This window comes from Chenopodium album, chromosome 12, assembly GCF_948465745.1.
Source record: "Chenopodium album chromosome 12, dcCheAlbu1.1, whole genome shotgun sequence".
Taxonomy (NCBI): Eukaryota; Viridiplantae; Streptophyta; class Magnoliopsida; order Caryophyllales; family Amaranthaceae; genus Chenopodium; species Chenopodium album.
In genome coordinates, this window is record NC_137845.1 from 27,511,012 (window position 1) to 27,530,370 (window position 19,359).

Genomic DNA, 19,359 nt, shown 5'->3' on the forward strand with positions numbered 1-19,359 from the left:
ATGAGGAAACATTCTAAAAAATAGTCAGAGAAGTACAGAATTCAAGTTAAGCTGGACAAATCCAATAGTTAGAAAGTAAAATGTTATTAGAAAGCACACAAAAATTACAATCTTTGGCGGCTATACACCCCAAAGATAATAACAAAAGCTACCTAGTAACTACAGACTTAGGTGAGGGAAACTCCGATGAACCGCTGGAGGAAGGGGGAGACAGCCGCCAAAACCTTTTTTGCTCATTAGGCAGCAACAATGTCAGTGCATGAAGGTCCTCCAGATTTAGCACGACATGGTTGGGGACTCTACAATTAGCAACACGAGGGTGGTTAGCAGGCAGAGCGAAAAAGCCAGCTTTCCTAGTAGCGTCAACCTTAGCCCAAAAGGCATTGAAGCGTGCTTGCTGCTCCTCACTCTCACCATAAAGACCACTCACATAGCGAGCTGCGGGTTCCTAGCCCCCATCATGGCGATCAGCGAGCAGTTTAGCAAAAGCCGGAGAAAACACAAAAGACCTAAGTGCCTTTTTCTTAGCAGCTTCAAGCTCATTCTCTCTCCTAGCCCGCAGATCGTCCATCTAAGCCTCCAATGCTTGCACCCTGGCTTGAGAAGTTCCCAATTGTCCCTTACAGTCAGCCAGCTTGGTCTTAGTGAGTTGGAATTCTCCTAGCTGAAGTTGCAGGGCATCCGCTCTCTCTCTCTCAATTGAGCCACCTCACCGGCCATCGCATCCCTCTTAGCGCGAGCTTGTTGGATCTCTTCATCCTTCTGAGCAAGGGCTAGGAACTGATTTTGATACTCTTTCTCCACTGTAAGCAAGGCATTAGCTAAGTCGCCAACAGACTTGGTAAGCTGTAAATAAAAAAAAGGCAAAGTAAAGCAAACAAGCTGAAATAGATAAGTAAAACAATAAAAACATGCTACGACAAAAGAAAGAAAATAATCAGAAGGAGGAAACTAGAGCAAAGAAGAAAAGCTAGATATATAAAAGCTAACCTTCTGCAAATCATGGCACGCAGTTGCAGCTGGGAGACTAACCGAGCTGCTAGTAGAGTCAGCAGGAAGACGAATGCCCTTAGTTAGGCGATAACCCAAAGTGCCACCATTCTGCGGGTTATCCACAAATAAAGATTTATCAGCTTGAACATTCATTAAAGGGCGGAATGGAGCGTTCTCAGCCCCAGCAGAGGAAGATTTATCAATACGAGCCTTTTTAGAAGTGGGCTGATCGGCATCACCTGAGGGAGAGATCACAAGATCATCCTCAAGATTAATAACCAGATGATCTTGCTTGTGCGAACTCCGAGGCTGAGAGTGCCCTCCCTTGCTAGCATTTCGCAGATGGCCTCGCAGCCTAGAAGAGCGAGGGAAAATTCTTAGAAGCTCCATAATAGCCTCATCAGGAAATTGGAAGTCAAGAACTTCAGTAGAAGGACCAGTAGCGTCCTTAGCAGCAACGATAGTACTTATGCTGGGAGAGTAGAGTAGAACATGCTTAGTAGAAGTTGTGGGTTTTTCACCCACCACAGTGTTAGCCCCAGCCTCCTCAATGGAAACTTAAGAACGTTGTCAGCAAAGTCATTAGCATTATCGTTTTTGGAGTCATCAAAAGCTTGATTCAGTGGTTCGTTTACGATAGAGGTCTAAGGTGCCACCCAGCCGAAAGCCGCAGCAGGATGCTTCTCAGGAGAAGCACCTAGCGCCACTAACGCCTCAACCTTGAAGTAACTTCCTTAGACAAAGGTCGAGTTTCCCATCGCCCCCCAACAATAGAAGATGAAGGCTCAGCTTCAGCACGACCAAACCCTGCACGATCAGCAGCGGTCACAATGCCAAAAATAGCTTTCAGTTCAGCTGAGGCCAAGCGAACTTCACCCTTCAAAGAGCCAGCATAGATTTCCAAAGTCTCAAAGAGTTCTAGAGGATTATCAGGAGTAGCAGTGAGAGGGTCCTTCCAGTTGTCTTTCAGCCCAAGAATGCCCCTATCAAGTTTGTCAAAACCAGGAAATTAGGCGGCAAAGGAGAAAGAACAAAAGGCATAAGAGCACAACATAGGAAAAAGAAAAGAAAGAAAAACACTTACAAATAAAAGGTAAAATAAAAAGAAGAAAAGGCTTACCAGGCTCATGGGTAGAACACAAGCGCATAGCAGAAAGCTGCGCATTGCCCACAATGTACAAGGAGTTGGGCAGCCAGAACTTGGGAAACTTGGTATCACCTGTGCCCGCTCCCTGCAGCATCTCAAAAGCATCTTTTTTTGAAGAAGATTTAGTGGGAGAAACAGTAACCCCATCCATATTAGTGCGAATCTCCTGAAAATTGCGTGGCACAACAAAAGAGGAAGGCACTGCAACCCTGAAGAACTTGCCTGTCCAGTCCCTAAAGTGGCCAAGCTTAGGGTAAGACAAGACTCGGCCCTCTTTGGGAGCCACGTAATACCACCCAGACTCAGAACCAGAAGATGATCTTTTCAGGCTCATCAGAGACTTGAATAGATGCAACGATTCTGGATACCTCCGAAATCGCACAAACCACATTAAGCATATTAAAGTGTGCAGAGAAGCAGGGTGTAGCAAAGTAATAAAAAGATTAAAGGCCCGAAAGACCTTGTCCAAAGTAGGGTCAAGGGGAAATATCAAGCCCAAGTCTAGCTGAGAAGTAAAGACAGCAATATGACTAGCGGGAGGAGTAAACTAGCTTGTAGCCCTAGCCTAACCCATAAAACTTCTGCCCCACAGCAACAAGATCCAACTTCCTTGCGTCCTTACGCCAGTTGGAATCTAACACGCAATTTTTGAGGCCATGGCAGCTTTCGTCCAAAAAAAAAGTAAGATTTACCCTGCTCAACAGGCTCCTCTACGTATATAGGCTGACAGTCGTAAAAACCACGTTCATCGAGAGATTCAGCCACCCCACTCATATTCGCAGCAGCAGAGAAGGAGAAGGTGAAGAAGTTGCAGCGCTGCCACCACGCACTACATAAAGGTCAAACCGATTCACATCAGCCATGTCATCAAGCCAAGCAAAACTGTTTAAAGTGTGAACATGGGGAATAGGACTAATAAGAGAAACATCAAGAGGATTAGCCTTGACCTGGTCAACTAACAACTTATGGCGCATCGCGTGCCACCTTAAATGGGTGAGATGAGATATAGGAATCCCATCCTGAATAAGCACCCGCTCGCAATAAGGGTTAAAGAAATCAAGACGAGGTCTAGGCCGAAAAGGACGAAAAGCGCTACCTTCAGCAGGGCAACTACTACCCGATCCAGATGCAACAGGAGGAGTCGCAGCAGTACTTGCCCTACTCTCAGCAGGAGCGCGACTCAAAGGCATAACCATTTGCAAAGGAAGGGGGGGGGGAGAAGTAAAGAAAGTACGCGCATAGCGCTCACCTGAGAGAGATGACTCAGAAGGAGAGCTGGACCCAGTGGCCACAGAAGGCTTTGATGAGTATTTAGGTTGTTTTTACCTTCTTTTCATAGCTTTATTTCTTAATAAATTCTTAGTTTTATACATTTTCTCTTTATTTCCCTTTTCTCTCTTATTTTGTGTTTTTATCATTTTTCTTGTTTTTTTCATTTTTCTTGTTTTTTCTCCTTTATTTCTCCTCTTTTCGTGGTTGTAGGTATTGTACGAGGTTCAGGTCTCGATATTGGTGGTTTTCTAAAGTGGAAGATGCTTTTTGAGTAAGTTCATAGCATTGGGAAAGCTCAAGATGCAAGGAAGTTGATGCTTCAAGTTCTAGCTCTTACGCTCTCAAGCCGTGCTCTCATTGAAATTGGTGTTGAACCCACCGTGGAGGCCCTTAAAAACTGCCATGCTTAGTGTCTATCATCATCATACTGCGTGCACTGGAAAGACCCAATTGCGAATGCACAAAGCGGCAAAGAAGTCGAAGAAAACTAGAAGAGCGCGGGCGAGCAATCCCATGTGCGGGCATGCAGCCACTGTGCACGTGCGCACACACTTGCCCGCGCGGGCGCTCCTCCCTATTTTTGGCTTCGCTCGATTTCGTTTTCCGTGCCTTTTATAAATACCTATTTACTCCGATTTTGAAAGGAGGCTTTAGACATAATTTTGATCATAATTTTAGCTTAGTTGCGAGTTTCTCTATCTAGTTTTAGGGTTAGTTTAGGAATAGATTTAGAGAGAGAAAGTGAGAGATTTCAATGGTGATTTGAGATTGATGATACAAGGGTGAAAATTGTGTTGAAGATCTTCTCTATTATCAATGAGCATTTCTAACTCTATTTCATCTTATTGTTTTGTTTAGATTTTTGTTTGTTTGATTTGGTTTTTATGTTTGATTCTTGATAAGTGTATTTGTTCTTGATTTTTTGTTGATTCTTGATTTCTTAGTTGTTTGTTGTTAGATGATGATTGTTGAGTAGTTGTTTGGCTAGGGATTGGGTGAAACTTGTATGATTGATTGATTGTGATTAATTTGGGAATTGTGTTGATTGATTGTTGAGATTAAAGTGATTAATGTAAGGTTGCATGTGTGTAATTTGATTAGGCCTTGAGAATTATGCTAGATTGCATTGTAATTGCTAATGACACGACCAATTGATTTAGGAATTAGAATTATCGATTTGTTTGGATTGTGATTCCCCTAGTTTGTTATTCGTAGAGACATCTAGCTAAATAATTAGGAGATAGCTCTTTGATTCAAATCGATAGTTCTTATCATTAGTCTTCACAACTTTTGATTAGCTTGTTGTTTCCATGTTGCTGCAATTGTCATGATTACCTACTGATCCCCATTCGCTATTGTTTTATTTGTTTGGTTGTTTTTTTTGTTAGTTGGTAGCGTTTCCTCTTCACTTTCGACTTCGATCTAGCTTAGGCGCACATTGAAAGCACTTGGACATAACCGTTCCTTTCGGTTCGACGCTTGACTTACCTCTGTACTTGTATTTAGGTTTGTTAATTGTTTATAAATTTAGTTTGACTTAGGGAGGATTAGTCAACGACCTATTTTTCCCCTCGTCAAAATGGCGCCGTTGCAGGGGAACGGCGCCTATGTGTGAGTGTTTTTTATTGCTTGAGTCTAGGTCTTTGTATATACTCTTCTTTATTTTATTTTTGCTTGTTTTGAAGAAAAAAAAATGGCATATCTCTTATTTCCTCAATATGACAATGAGCATTTTTGTGAATATTTCAATAGACTTGAGGGATTTTTGGACTATAATTGTTGTAATCTTTGGGAGGCTTGTGAGGTTTGTTATTTTTGTTTAAATGAGCAAACTAGGGATGAAGTTGAATGCATGCATAATAGTGAATTTAGAGCATTGTCAATTAATGATGCTTGTGATTTTTATGTTTGGTTTTCTTGGGATGTTTATGATAGGGGTAATCATGTTTTTAATTTATATTTGCAATGTGTTCATGCTTCTAATGTTAGGACCTAGAACAAATGATTTCAACTTTGCTTCCTCTTTTGTTCATGATGATGAAGTACATGCTCAAGTTGATGCTAATGGTGTGTTTTAATTTTCTTCATTATTTACCATGCCTTCTTGTGATGTGCTTTGTTCCCTTTATAACGAATCTTGTGTGTTTGATTGTGCCCCCACTCCCCAATGTGATGTATATGCTCATGATTTTAATGTCGATTCTTCAAATATTGGTTGTACATCTTCTTCTCTTATAGAGCCTCAACCTTCTACACCTTTTGAATCTCTTATTGATATTTTTGAATCTCAAATTAGGCATATTGATCTTAGTAATGAGCTTGGGCCTAGTAAGGAGTCAATTCTTAATTTTATGAGAAGTCAATTGGAGATGATGAAAAAGAGTGAGAAGCGTTTTGGGAGGAAACAAGGAGATGTGGAAAGCTAGAAAGCCAATTGTCATCTTTGATGCTAGTTTGTGAAAATTCTAAATCCAATGTGTGTGTTGAGGATGATGATGATGATTTTGAGCAACCAAGAGAGTGTGAGGATCCCATTATAGAGCATTTTAGTGATGGTGAAGGAGTTGAGAATGAAAAGAGTGTTGAATTTGAAAACCCCAACCCTCCTTCCTATCTTAATGAGTCTCTTGTGCATGATTATGATTCTTCTATCCATGAGTATTTGGACTCATTTGAGGTTATGTCCAATAAGTTCTTTGAGAGTCAAATGAAAACCCATAACCTTTTGAATGAGTCCATCAAGGAAGCTTTATGGGAGAAAGATGAGTTTGAAATGAATCTGCATCCATTCATGCATGGTTTTGAGACTTTGGGCTTTAAGGATGTTGAGGGAGTTATTATTCATTATTGTGATGGAGGGGATTACGTAGTTCCTCTTGGAAGTTGAATGTTTAAGGGAGATGGAGATCACGAGTGTTCTTCTTTTAAGGATTCTTTGATTGATTTTCATGCTCTTATTGGTGATGTGAGACATGGTGGTGAGGAAGAGTTCATTTGTGAGACCATTGCCCCTATTCCCTCTTCTCATATCCCTTTTTCAAGGAAATTTAACCATATCCCTTACACTCTTATATCCCTCCCTTCTTTTGTCAAAAAGCCTATTGGGGACCCCCTTGTCTATGATGATTTACATGTCCCTCATTCGTCTATCATTGAGGAAAAAAGGGTGATTTTGCCACTCAAAAACATTTTGAGGAGAGTTTGCCTACCTTCTAGCTTATGAAATGTGTAGTAGTGCATTTGACAAGCTCTTGCGTTCATTGCATATTATTTTCTAGAGAGATCAAGCTTGGACCTTAAGCAAGCCTTTCTCGGGAAGTAACCCGTGTTTTATTGCTTTCATTTTCTTTTCCTTTTAGAATAGATTTTCTCTCATGGAAATTTTTGTGTGCCTTTTACTAGGAACATGACTTGATATACTTTGGTGCATTGGTTTGAATCGAGATTCAAAAAAGTATGACTCCACATTTGCTAGCGTAAGGAAAGCAAAATTCAATTCTAAAGGAAATTGGCTTTGAAAGGTTGAATTGGGTCATTTGCGGGTATTTACACCCACCTAATATTCGGTAATATCTTTCCTTGTTGTTTCTCTAATGGTTGGTGACTTGTTAGACATATGTTGGTATTGTTGGTTTGATTTCATTCTTTTTCCCCTCCCATGGATTCTTTGATTTATGTTTGAGCATGTTGTCTCATTCAAGATTGGGGGAGGGTATTCTATCATGATTGGTGGGATGTTGATTCATATATGCCATGCACATTTGTATATGCACTTCCATGGTCTTTTATATTGAAAAATACAAAAATATTTTTGTTTCTTTCAAGGCAAATTTGCATTGTGTTTTGTTTTGTTTTTGCTTTGGACATAATACTTTTGGACTTGTATAGTTGTATGCTTTTCTTCTTAAATGGTAACGGTATGCACGGTTTGAGAGTATCTTTGGTTGATTTTAGGATAGAGTATGCTAAGGTAGTGTCTTTAGAACTTTTGGGACCTTGAAGCCAGATTCTAATAGTTTTTGAAAAGCTGGAACTGCTCCCTTTTGGTGAATTTGAAACTAATAATGAGTTATTGTTACAACCATGTGAGGTTTCATTCTTTTAGCCTTCTACATATTTTGCATGAATGACACATGGATCCTTGACTATTGCATGCTTTACCTAGAACTTAACTCCTATCTCCCGAGATTGCGACCGAACCATTTGGGAAGGACAAAGGCATCTTTTCGGGGTGGTAATTTTTACTTTTCTAGGATAGTTTTCTTTTCTTTTTTTTTTGGTTTTCATTTGCCTTCTTGCTAACCATTTGAGCCATATAACCTTCTTTTCAAGCAATATCTTTAGATTTTGAGCCTTTTGTTTCATTCTAGTTTCCATTCTTTGTTTTTGTGAAGCAATTGATCATTATTGTTGGAGTATTTGGTGGATGAGATTGTTTGTTTGGTTCTTTTAATGTAAGCAAGTTTGTGTTGTAAATATCTTGTGAATAAAAGGCTAATGCCAAGTTAAAACAACTGTTCATAGTTAAAAGAGGCGAGGACAATCAATAAAGTGAAAAAGTGAGAAAAGGCGAAGCAATTTCAAATGCTTTGGCAAGTAAAAAAAATTGAGAAAAATGAAAATTTCAAAAATATTTTGATGTAAGTGTCTTTCTCCCTATTTTATGCATTGAGGACAATGCTTTGTTCAAGCTTGGGGGGAAGCGTTATTACGGTTTTCGTATATATGTTTGTGATTATGGCTTTAAATAAGCTTAAGGGTGTTGGTGTTTCTGTTTGGTGAGTACTCGGTTTTGGTATTGAGATTTGGACAATCTTTGCTTCACAATTTAGGTATACCACCAAATTGTAAATTTTAGCCTACCTTCACCCTTTTCGCCCTTACATTAAAAAAAATCTCAAGACCTTTTGACCTTTGTGGTTGAGTCACAAGTCGGTGGAGGGAGATAATGTGAGTCAAGCCTTTAGAGCGGTGTGCAATAGTCGAGATGTCGAGTAGCCTTAAATCTCTTTCTTTTTCCGGTTCATTCGAGGAATCATTGAGATGCTTGTTACAGGTGGATTCGAAGCCAATTGGGAGATTATGGTAAAATGTTTTGAGATGAAGGTGAATTGTGTTTCATTAGTTCTCTATGTTAGCATATTTCATGTTTCAATCAACCTTGGATAACTTGAAACGTGCACTCCCTAACTTGTTTAGAATGAATTGCATCCATTTGTGATTGTTTATTTGCAAAAGTCCACTCATGAACATTTGTTTTCTTTTCTTTTCTTTTTGCTTATTTTTCATGCTTTGCCTTGTTTGTTTGGTTTATGAGAGTTATGGGTTAATCTCTTAGGAAACCCGTACGAGAGCATCACTCGTCCTCTAGGGCGATCTAGGGGTTTAAATGGCTTGTCTTTAGTTGCTAAAATTGACCGTTATTCCTACGAAAGTGAGTTAGTGTATATTCTTGTCTCTTCTCTTTTTTTTTTTGAATAAGATCATCATTTTTCCCTTACTTGTTTTGGTTTTGCTCGAGAACGAGCAAAAGATAAACATAGGGGCATTAATGAGTATTTAGGTTGTTTTTACCTTATTTTCGTAGCTTTCTTTCTTAATAAATTCTTAGTTTTATGCATTTTCTCTTTATTTTTCTTTTCTCTTTTGTTTTGTGTTTTTATCATTTTTCTTGTGTTTTCTCCTTTATTTCTCCTCTTTTGTGGTTGTAGTATTGTACGAGGTTCGGGTCTCGGTATTGGTGGTTTTCTAAGTTGGAAGATGCTTTTGGAGTAAGCTCATAGCATTGGGAAAGCTCAAGATGCAAGGAAGTTGATGCTCCAAGTTCTAGCTCTTGCGCTCTCAAGTCGAGCTCTAATTAAAATAGGTGTTGAACCCACCGTGGAGGCCCTTAGAAACTTCCATGCTTAGTGTCTATCATCATCATACTCGAAAGACCCAATTGCGAACGCATGAAGCGGCGAAGAAGTCGAAGAAACCTTGAAGAGCGCGGGCGCGCTGCCCAGCCGAGGAAGCGCGCATGGTGCGTGCGCAGGCGCACACCCTTTCCTGCGCAAGCGCACACCCTTTCCTGCGCAGGCGCTCCTCCCTTTATCCGGCTTCGCTAGATTTCGTTTTCCGCGCCTCTTATAAATACCTATTTAACCCGAGTTTTGGAAAGAGGCTTTAGATAGAATTTTGATCATAATTTTAGCTTAGTTGAGATTTCCTCTCTCTAGTTTTAGGGTTAGTTTAAGAGTAGATTTAGAAAGAGAAAGTGAGAGATTTCAATGGTGATTTGAGAGATTGATGATACAAGGGTGACAATTGTGTTGAAGATCTTGTCTGTTATCAATGAGCATTTCTAACTCTATCTTATCTTATTGTTTTGTTTAGATTCATGTTTCTTTGATTTGATTTTGATGTTTGATTCTTGATAAGTGTAGTTGTTCTTGATTTTTTTGTTGATTCTTGATTTCTTAGTTGTTTTTATTAGATGATGATTCTTGAGTAGTTGTTTGGCTAGGGATTGGGTGAAACTTGTATAATTGATTGATTGTGATTAATTTAGGAATTGTGTTGATTGATTGTTGAGATTAAAGTGATTAATGTAAGTTTTCATGTGTGTCATTCGATTAGGCCTTGAGAATTATGCTAGATTGCATTATAATTGCTAATGACACGACCATATGATTTAGGAATTACAATTATCGATTGGTTTGGATTGTTATTCTTAGAGACATCTAGCTTAACAATTATGAGATAGCTCTTTGATTCCAATTGATAGTTCTTATCATTAGTCTTCACAACCTTTGATTGGCATGTTGTTTCCAAGTTGTTGCAATTGTCATGATTACGTGTTGATTCCCATTCCCTATTGTTTTATTTGTTTCGTTGTTTTTTTTGTTAGTTGGTAGCGTTACCTCTTCACTTTCAACTTCGACCTAGCTTAGGCGCACATTGAAAGCACTTGAACATAACCGTTCCTTTGGGTTCGAACTGACTTACCTCTATACTTGTATTTAGGTTTGTTAAGTGTTTATAAATTTAGTTTGACTTAGGGAGGATTAGTCAACGACCTAGTTTTCCCCTGTCAGGCTCACTCATATTTTGACTGTCAGTAGCGTCGGACATTCTAAAATCTACAAAGACAAAAAAGATCCCCAAGAAGACGAAGAAAATGGGGTGCCAAAAATCAAGGATCAGTCAAATCCTAAAAGAGAGCAAGCGCAGAAAAGGCAACGCAGGAATTGGGGGAAAGGAATTGTGAGTACAAGTACAACAACAGAAGGGGAAGAATTATTGGATAAAGACAGTCATAGTTGATCAAAAAGATGCAATTTTGTGAGGAAAAAACGCAAAGAGAAATGAATTGGGTACATACATACAAGAAAAGGCACAAAGAAAATACCTTTATGACAAAAAGTTACAGAAGCAACGAAGCACAAAAACAATGGCGACACCAAAGAGTCAAGTGAAGAGAAAGGTATCAAACTGCAACCAAAAAAACAAGAAACCTCAATGAAAATGAAGAAATAAGAGAAAATAAACAAACAAAAAAAAGTGGAACAAAATCAAGGACGAGAGAAAATGAGAAAGACGAGAACTTAAAGCAACAGTGGAGGAGCAACGCCTGTCTGTGAAGAAGATAAAGGGGTCGAAAAAAGAAAGAGGAAAATGAAAAAACGAAGAAGGTAAAAAGAAAGAAAGAAAGAGGGGCAGTTAATTTAATGGGAAACAAATAGGTGATTGAGTCAAGCAATAAAGCCAAACCGCCATGTCACTTCAGTAAAAATAAACTGACCACTCATATTGCTGACACGTGTCCCACTCATGCAAAACACTATTCCCGCTCAAATATATATATATATATATATATATATATATATATATATATATATATATATATATATACATATGTATATACATATATATATATGTATATACATATGTATATACATATGTATATACATATGTATATATATACATATGTATATACATATGTATATATATATATGTATATATGTATATATATACATATATATACATATATACATATATATATATATATACATATGTATATACATATGTATATATATATATATGTATATATAAATAATTAATAATATATAAAAATAAAAAGTTCAGCGGGAGTAATCGAAATTCCTCCCTGCAAGCTCGTCATTTCACAGACTTCAGCGGAAGTAATAGAAATTCCTCCCTGCAAGCTCGTCATTTCTCAGACTTCAGCAGGAGTAATCGAAATTCCTCCCTGCAAGCTCGTCATTTCTCTTATTTCAGCGGGTGTAATCGAAATTCCTCCAGGCAAGTTTGTCATTTCTCAGATTTCAGCGGGAGTAATCTAAATTCCTCCTCGCAGGCTCGTCATGTCTCAAATTCCAGATGGAACAATTATAGTCCCTTCTAGGAGAAAAATTGTTCCTCTAGCATCAGCAAGAATAAATGAAACATCCTTAGATACAGAAAGACATACGCGTCGCAGGCAGAAGAAAGCCACTATTAACAAGCAAAAGCACAACATGTCTAAAATGAGTGTCATTTATGGCACTCTTAAGTTAGGTTTTCTTTATAGTTTTACTCTCATTTTTAGTCCTTTCTGCCGTGTTTTTATATAATAATGCTTGCTTTGCGTGTTTGTGTGTAAGTTTAGAGAAATGCATGCTTTTAATGGTTTTCTTGTCATTTTGTTCATTTCTCGACTATTTCTCTCGCTTCTTTGTTTCCTTGACTTGTTTTGTGGGTGTGTTGAGTTTCCCGAGGTTTAATCACCAAGGAGAAAGCTCGAGCGCATTCAAGAAAGTTGATGGAGCTAAGTTCGGGATTCCAAATATGCAATTCAAGCTAGCTCCGTAAGCTCGAGGGCCTTAGAAGCGATGCTTTGGCTTGAGGCGTTCAAGTGCTTGGAAGCTAAAGGAGCTGCCCTTCTCACGAGCATCGCCTCGAGTGCACCAATGATATGGATGCTTGGGAGCGCGGAGATTGATCGAGCAAGCGAATGAGGCAAGGCCACGAGCACCAAGCAGGGGTGCTCGCGCGCGGCATTGGGAGTGCGTGCACACAGACCCAACTGTGCGCGCGCGGCTTGGGTTGTGCGTACACACTGCCTGTCCCGACCCCCTTCGCTCGATTCTTCTATTTATACCCTTAGACTTTTCCTTTTTAGGGGGGCGACTTATTTTTTACTTGACACTTATTTTCCAGATTTAGAAGAGAGAGAAAGTAGAGAGAGAAGCTTAAGATTACTTGATTGTACTTGAATTTGATCTTTGATTTTAACTTGATCTTGGTTTTCTTCTTCTCATCAATGAAAGTTTTTGAGATTTCTTTCCTTTGAATTTACTTTTATTACAATTACCTTTAATTGTTGAATGTTTGATTTGAATTTCATTCTTTGCTTTAGAATTTGTTGAGTGATTGAATTCCTTCTTGATTAAAATTGAAATGAATGTGATTGTGATTGAATTTGTTCTGTTTTTCAATTTTACCATGATTATTGAGTAGATTAGTTGCTAGGGAGAAGAGGAAGCATGCTTGATTGATGATTTTGCTAGTTGATGATCTTTGATTGATTGAATTGTTTTAATTAAATTGGTTGACATAGTTGTGCATGTGATTAATTAGACTAGGAGTGATCAACCTATAAGATTAATCTAGATTGCATTGCATATTTCAATGACATGAACCCTTGATTTGAGAATTGCTTTAATTTATTTGATTGTGATTTTCCTAGTTAGCCATTCATAGTGAACCCTAGCTTGACTTATAGGAGATAGCTCTTGAATTCCTTTGGTTGCAACTATTGTTTGTCCTTTGTAATGTTTGAATTGGTTGAGTGATTCTTCAATTAGCATAATCATTGAACTTGCATGTGGAACCTATACCCCTAGTGTCCAGTATATTGAATTTCTCAATTTATCTAGCTTTCTCGATACCTTAGTTACCAACCCTATCATTCTACAATCTTCGAAGTAGCTTGGCCTAGGCTATAGCTTGCACCTACTCATTTCTTTGGGTTCGACCCTTGACTTACCATATACTCATATTAGTTTGTTCGAGTGTTTACAAATTTTGTTTGGCTCTAGGAAAGGGTAGAAAATGACCTACTTTTCCCTACGTAAAAAATGGTGCGTTGCCGGGGAGTGATATTGGTGCTTTGTGATAGTTGTTGAGTCTATTTCATCTTTAATTGAAAATACAAAAAGATTTTCTTTTAGGCTACATTTGTAGCCGTGCTACTAACCATTTCCTTTGAGATTTTATGCATAGACAAGTGGTCGTTCACTAGTGCTATTTGATCCGGAAATTGAGAGAACTATTATAAGGTTAAGGGGTGCTAGACGATCTTCGAGCCCTAGCATTTCAAGTGAAGAAGAACCACAACAAGAGGAACAAGCAAGAATGGGAGAAAATCCAAGGGTGGCGTTGAAATAATTGGGGATTCCTGGTGCATATAGATTTGAGAGTGGGATTGCTCCACCTACAACATTGACAAATGACTTTGAAATAAGACCGACAATGATCACTTTGATAGAGAGGCGACAATTTAGCGGGGCCAAGCATGAAAGCTCACTAAATCATCTCAAGGAGTTTGAAAAATATTGCAATAGTATCAAGGTGAATGGAATTTCCCAAGAATTCATCCGCCTTAAGCTTTTTCCCTTTTCCCTCATAGGGCGTGCCTTGGAATGGCTAGACAAGGAGGTCAAGCCAAATTCTCTAAGGACATGGGATAAAGTGACCAATGAGTTTTTATCCCATTTCTATCCACAAAAGAAAACGGCGGAGGCTAGAGCTTTGATTCAAGGTTTCAAGCAAAAGCCTAGTGCGAGTCTCTATGAAGCATGAGAGAGATACAAAGAGTATCAAAGAGAATTTCCTCACCACCGAATTCCTACTTACCAAATTATTCAAATTTTCTATGGAGGCCTTAGTCCTCAAGGAAAATCATGTTTAGATGGAGGAGCCGGAGGTCCTATCATGAATAAAACGGAAGAGGAAGTGGTAGACATAATTGAAGACGTAGTGAGGTATTATAGGGATTGGCAAGATGGAGAAAGAGAGTCAACTAGCAAGAGTAGCTCTTTGGTGTACTCGGTTGATCATCTAAATGCAGTCAACAATCTATCCTCACAAATGACAAACTTTGGGAAGGAGGTGTCCGTTATCAAGGCGAAGTTGGAAAGTGCTACCTATTAAGTTTCATGTCTTCCCTCCCAATCTAAGGGGAAAGGTATGTCTTCTAATTCTCAACCCCCTCCCTCTTCTAGTAAAATGCCTAGTGGATGCTTGTTTTGTGATGATTGTGGATTGTATGATCATGATGTTTCTAATTGCCCTCATGCGTGTATGGATGTTTGTGATGATCAAGATGGAAATGTGAATGAGAATGTGAACTATGTGTCAAACAATAATGATTCTAGGTTTAAGAATCAAAGAGGTCAATGGAATAGGAATTACAATAACCATGGCAATTTTGACAACTACAACCAAGGTGGTGGTAATAGGAACCATGGGAACCAAAATTCCCGAGGTAACTATAACAACCAAGGTTATAGTAGCCAAAATCATAACCAAAATTATTGTAATCATAACCAAGGTTATGGTAACCATAATCAAGGTAGAGGTAATTGGAACAATCAAAATAGGGAAAATTTTTAAAATAACTCTCAAAGGGGTCCCCCACCCGGTTTTGCTCCAAAGACCCAAAATGATAATTCCTATGTTCAACCCTCTTCTTCTTCTCATAGAACCAATTTGGAAGAAATCATTGAAAACCAAACAAAGTTGTTGAACACTTATATGACCATAAGTGACAAGAAATTTAATGAAATGATGACTCATAATACGATGCTTGAAAACAAAATTTCTCAACTTGCTAATGCTTTGAAAGACCATGCTAGCCCTTCTTCTTTACCTTCCCAAGGCTTGGATCCCAAGAGACCGGTCAATGCTATTGTCACAAGGAGTGGTAAGGTTCTTGAGGAGAGTTTGCCTAGGAAGAGTGAGACCAAGGAGGCCACAAAAGAGGTTTTGGTAGAAGATGAGAGAGATGGTGAATCTTTGAGTGAGGTTGAGATTGAGAAACCTAATGAGGTGAGAGTGGAGAAAGAAATTGTGAAACCCAAGCTTTCTTATCCACAAAAATTCATGAGGAACAAGTTAGATGAACAATTTGGAAGATTTATTGACATGCTCAAGCAACTTCACCTTTCTCTACCATTTACCGAAGTTTTCACCCAAATGCCCAACTATGCAAAATTCCTTAAAGACATTTTGAGTGGTAGGAGGACTTGTGATGGTGTAGAGACGGTGAACTTGACCGAGAATTGTAGTGTAATCATAATGAACAAGATGCCACCTAAGCTAAAAGATCCCGGAAAATTTTTCATCCCTTATGCCATTTACAAAATGCAAATCGAGAATGCCTTGTGTGACCTAGGAGCTAGTGTAAGCCTTATGCCATATTCGGTGTACCAAAGACTTGAGCTAGGGGAACTTTTACCTATTAACATCACTTTGCAATTGACCGATAGGTCAATTAAGTTTCCTAAGGGTAAGGTAGAGGATGTCCCTTTGAGGATTGGGAAATTTGTTATTCTGGTGTTTTTTGTGGTGCTTGAGATGGACGAAGATTCTAACATTCCTATCATTCTAGGGAGACCATTCCTTGCTACTTCAGGTGCTTTGATAGATGTGAAAAGTGCTAAAATTTCACTCAAAGTAGGGGATGAAGTAATAGAATTTGACTTGAATGATAGTATGAAGTATCCAAGTTCTTCTTTAGAAAATTGCATGTTGATTGATTCTCTTGATCATGTTGTGTCTTTTGTGTATGAGAAATTGCTCACTTCTAATGATGCTCTTGAGAATGTTTTGTTGAATAAGGAAAAGATAGGTGCTCCTAGAAAGGAGATGGCTTTGTATGAAGATGTGCTTAATGGAAGCCTTGAGGATGTTGAAGAGCAAATGTGTATGAGCATTTCTAGCCAAGAAGCGTTGCAAGTGGCTACATCAAAGGAAGGTAAAGGTGTGCTAATGGTTGAGCTCAAACCTCTTCCATCACACCTTAGGTATGAATTCTTGGGACCCAAATCCACCTATCCGGTGATTGTTAGCTCTTCTTTAAGTGAGCGCCAAGCTCAAGAGTTGTGTGATGTTTTGAGAAAGCACCAAGGTGCTTTGGGTTATACCATTGATGACCTCAAAGGTATAAGCCCCGCTTTATGTACACATCACATAACCCTTGAGGAGGGTGCTCTACCTTCTATTGAGAGACAACGAAAGCTACATCCTCAAATGGGAGAGGTAGTGAAGAAGGAGATCACCAAACTTTTGGATGCGGGAATTATATTCCACATCTCGAGTTCTAGGTGGGTCTCCCCCATTCATGTTGTCCCAAAGAAGGGAGGCATGACCGTCGTCGAGAATGAGAAAGGTGAGCTCATTCCGACGAGGACGGTCACGGGATGGAGGATGTGTATAGACTATAGACATCTAAACACATCCACCAAGAAAGATCACTTCCCCCTTTCTTTCATTGATCAAATGCTTGAGAGACTAATGAGGCACAAGTTCTATTGTTTTCTTGATGGTTATTCGGGATTTTTCCAAATCCCTATCCACCCGGATGACCAAGAGAAAAGAACCTTCACTTGTCCATATGGTACGTTTGCCTATAGGAGAATGCTGTTTGGCCTTTGCAATGCTCCCGCAACATTTCAAAGGTGCATGATGAGTATATTTGGAGATATGTTGGAGGAGGAAATGGAAATGTTTATGGATGACTTCTTCGTAGGTGGCGTTTCATTTGAGGCATGTCTTGAAAACCTTGAGAAATGTTTGGCAAGGTGTGAGAAGGTGAACTTTGTTTTGAATTGGGAGAAGTGTCACTTCATGGTGGAGGAAGGCATAGTCCTTGGCCATAAGATTTCTCACAAGAGGATAGAGGTGGAAAAAGCAAAAATTGAGGTTATTGAGAAGCTTCCACCTATAGTCAATGTGAAAGGAGTGAGATCTTTCTTAGGACATGCCGGGTTTTATAGAAGATTCATCAAGGATTTCTCGCTAATTACAAAGCCCCTCAATGATCTTCTTCAAAAGGATGCCGAGTTTGTATTTGACGATAAGTGTTAGGAGGCATTCAATAAATTGAAGAAGGCTCTAATCTCTACTCCTATTGTTCAATCCCCAAGATGGGATTTACCTTTTGAGTTGATGTGTGATGCGAGTGATTCAACAATTGGAGGTGTCTTGGGTCAAAGAGTGGAAAAGAGGCTACATGTGATATATTATATGTCCAAGACTCTAAATGGTGCTCAAAGAAACTACACCACAACGGAAAAGGAGTTTTTGGCTATTATTCATGCTTTTGAAAAGTTCCGTTGTTATTTGTTGGGGTCTAGGACCATTGTCTTCACGGATCATGCGGCTCTCAAGTACCTTTTTGCCAAGAAAGAATCCAAGCCTAGGTTGATCCGATGGGTGCTCGAACTTCAAACTTTTGATATTGTGATTAGGGATAAGAGGGGAGTGGAAAATGTTATGGCGGACCATCTCTCTCGCCTAGAGGATTCTCAAATTCATGATGATGGTTCTCCAATTGAGGATAGGATGCTTGATGACTTCTTATATGCTATTGAGGCAAAGGAGCTCCCATGGTTCGCCGACTTAGTGAACTTTCTTGCATGTGGGGAGTTTCCATCTTCCTTTCCTAAGAATCAACGAAAGAAGCTCAAGAGAGAGGCAAGACACTATGTGTGGGATGATCCCATCTTGTACAAGCAAGGAGTCGATGGTTTACTTAGGCGTTGTCTTCCAAATGAAGAGGTGCCTAGTGTTTTGAAGATGTGCCACTCGGATCCGAGTGGTGGCCATATGGGTGCTTCTAAAACCGCCACCAAGATTCTTCAAAGCGGTTTATGGTGGCCACATCTCTTCAAGGATTCATGGGGTTTTGTTAAGACATGCGACCATTGTTAACGATTTGGGAATATCTCTAAGCGAAATGAGATGACTCAACAACCTATTCATGAATTGGAGGTATTTGATGTTTGGGGAATTGATTTTATGGAACCATTTCCCTCATCTTTTGGAAATCAATATATTCTTGTGGCGGTGGATTACGTGTCTAAATGGGTTGAGGCCATTGCTTCCCTAACTAATAACCACAAGGTGGTAATGAAGTTGTTCAAGAATGTCATTTTTCCAAGGTTTGGTGTATTAAAGGCGGTGATAAGCAATAATGGTTCTCATTTTATTCACAATGCCTTTCAAAAGATGTTGCGAAAGCATGGAGTTCATCAACGATTTGGCCTTCCATATCATCCTCAAACAAGCGGCCAAGTTGATGTTTCCAATCGTCAAATCAAGTTAATCCTTGAAAAGACGGTTGCAAGAAATAGGAAGAATTGTTCGGACAAGTTGGATGATGCTCTTTGGGTTTATAGAACGACTTTTAAGACACCTATAGGTACCACTCCATACCGCCTAGTATATGGCAAATCATGCTATCTCCCGATAGAACTCGAACACTGTGCTTTGTGGGCAATTAAGAAGATAAAATTTAATTTGGCAAGTGCGGGGGAGAAAAGGTGGTTAGATCTTCATGAACTAGAGGATCTTCGATTTGATGCTTATGATTGTGCTAGTATTTACAAAGCTCGTTCCAAGGAAACTAATGATAAGCTTATCGAGAAGAAAGAGTTTTGTGTTGGTGATAAAGTTCTTCTCTACAATTCAAAAATGAAGTTGTTTCCCGGAAAGCTCATGTCAAGATGGAGCGATCCTTACTTGGTTAAGAATGTCTTTCCTAGTGGTGTTGTAGAGGTTTCAATGACGGATTCTTCGTCTCCATTTAAGGTCAATGGCCATCGGCTCAAGAAGTATTTCGATGGTGCTTTTGTTGGCCTTATTCACATATTGCTTCTCTGACAACCACCTTAATAGGT

At 39.1% G+C, this 19,359-nt stretch overlaps 1 non-coding gene across 1 annotated transcript; it reads right to left on the reverse strand.

The window, feature by feature from the left end:
- Positions 1-14,195: 14,195 nt before the first annotated feature.
- Positions 14,196-14,301, reverse strand: LOC145573451 (small nucleolar RNA R71). The gene has a single exon (XR_014097475.1). It is a non-coding gene; the product is annotated as a small nucleolar RNA R71 (small nucleolar RNA).
- Positions 14,302-19,359: the final 5,058 nt, after the last annotated feature.